This window comes from Indicator indicator, chromosome 14 (assembly GCF_027791375.1).
Source record: "Indicator indicator isolate 239-I01 chromosome 14, UM_Iind_1.1, whole genome shotgun sequence".
Taxonomy (NCBI): Eukaryota; Metazoa; Chordata; class Aves; order Piciformes; family Indicatoridae; genus Indicator; species Indicator indicator.
This window is the reverse complement of record NC_072023.1, coordinates 13,321,765-13,324,203: the sequence shown is the minus strand read 5'-3', so window position 1 is coordinate 13,324,203 and position 2,439 is coordinate 13,321,765.

The following is a 2,439-nucleotide window of genomic DNA, read 5'->3' as shown; positions in this document are numbered from 1 at the left end:
AATAGATTTTTTTCCTACTCAAATATATTGTATATTTAGCAACGATTTTTCTAAGAAACTGGCCTCCTTTTTTCACCCTGCCAAAGAAAGATATAAAATAAACCAGTACTTCCGTGAATTTGTGTGGGGCTTTTCATCATGGGAGTCCACCTGCTTCTCTCTCAAGCAGCAGGGGACATGCAGAGCTGCAACACAGCAAGGCCACAAGAGATTTCTGAGGGAAGCCGCCGGGGTGTCAAAGGCTGAGGGGCACCACGGTATCCGACCCCTGTTCCCTACTCTCCACCCCAAATCTTTGATTCCTCTCCGCCTGCCCTGCGATGGCCTCTTCCCCGTTTTCACCGTCTCACCTTTGTGCAGCACCCACTACACCGTTGCTGCCTCACACGGTGGGGACCCACCAGCAGCAAAGAGAACACTGCTCACGCTTCCTCGGGCACCCCTGCCCCTCTCCCGGACAAGATAAAAACAGGAATGAGACAGGCTGCGGTCCCGGTTTCAGCCGCTCCCGCCCCGGGCAAAAGGCGGGAAGCCGGGCGGCCCTCACAAAAGACAGGGGACGCACGGACAGCAACACCCACTATGCGGTACTCAGACGTGGTAACAGCGGGCCGGCCCGGGCCAGGCAGATCGGGCGGATTCATCATTAAACTAGTTTAAATCTCAATACTCTGATCTGGTCTTACACTTTGTTCTAAAAATTGGCTTTAATTTCTTATTCGGGCCATTCAAAAACCAGGGTACAATGTAGGCTAGGGTACAATGGCAAGGAAGAATTTTTTACTGCCTATGCAAACAGGCAGTGTTTCTCCAGATGAATTTTACAAACTCCATGGTTTATGTTTCAGGTTTTTGTACTGTGCCCACAGGCGCTTCTGTCCTCAGTCAGTTCAAGTAGTCTGTACCTTACTCTAGGAAGACCAAACACAAAAATCTAAATTAAAATAATCCTAACACTATTTCAATTGTCAGTGTTATCACTAACCTTAACCATTTGATAAATTTTACTTACTATTGCCTTAAGTTTCCGTGGAATCTGGCAGGGGGTAAGGTAACTTTACCTCAAAGCAGCCCCCATGTTGCTGCATTTTATACTAGTGACAAAATAGCATTTGGCAAGGCCTCCACCAGAGCTGCCACTCGAGCCAGGAGCAGGGTGAGAGAGGGACACACTTCTGCAACTGCTGACCTGAACTGACTGAAGTGATAGTCCATGCTAGGCAACAGCACACACTGCAGTAAAAGCTGGGTGGTTTGGTCCATTTGGTCCTTCCAAGGTGCTATTGCTCAGAGGCTGCTTGGGAGTTCATCTACTTTTGGGAGGCAGAGTATCTCAGTATCTTGCTTTGCATCACTTGGTTTTGTGTTTCTTTCTCCCCCTTCACTTAAACTGACTTTATATTGTCGCACAGGTTTTCCTCACTTTTCCAATTTCCTCCATGCTGCTGGCAGGAGTGAGTGGGAGGATGGGTGCTTAGCAGTCACCACAATACCACTTCCATCTTACCCTGCTTCACTTGCTTTTGTTCCTCCCAAGTACTGTGCACGTGGAGCGATTTTAAGTGAAAGCTTCTCAGTAACTTTATGCAACATCCTTTGGGCTCTTATTACTGTACTGAAAAAGGCATGAATGTACCTTCATAATTTTGTTTAAACAATCTGTTTATTTATACATAACTTCAGCAGGAAAACTGCCATAAAACATCAACCAAGTTTTTCCAACTATTTTCATTAAAATGCCAAATATAATTAAAAAAACAGGTTCTAGTCAAACTTGAATATACTTCATAGCTTGAAGTGTAAGAAGCTATCAAAGCTTTCTTGTATTTCTTGAAATGTCTCATTTTCTGTTAGTCCAAAGTATTGTAGATTTAATAAACTACACTGTTTCAGCACAATATATTGCTAGCATGAAATATAACCTTAATAATTAAAAGTGCTTGCATTTTTACAATGCTCAAAATTTTGATTCTACTTTGAGAATCCACTCATGCTTCAAATTAACATTAAATTATTACCGCAGAAACTTTTTAAAGGGAAAAATAAGAACTTTAAACAGTCTCATACATATTAATGGCTGAGTTATCAAAATGGCTGAATTTTTGTTTACTTTAAAACAAAAACACTAAGCAAAAGTTACCACAATTTCAGTTAAATTCAAAGCAAACCAATTACAATACAGATATACGTGCATTCTGTACATCATCTGATTACAAGAATTTAATGCTTTTTAAAATACTGCTAATACAATTCATTGAAGATACACCATTGAAAATTTCTGCTTGAAAAGATTCGGTATCATTTCCCACATAAAACTGCACTATTCTGGTATCTCAGCAAAACACAGGGCCAAGCCCTTGTTAAATTTAAAAACACTAAAGCTTCGTGTCTTTACAAGTATGGTTTTCTGAAGTGAAACACTGCTCCCATACATTGCTA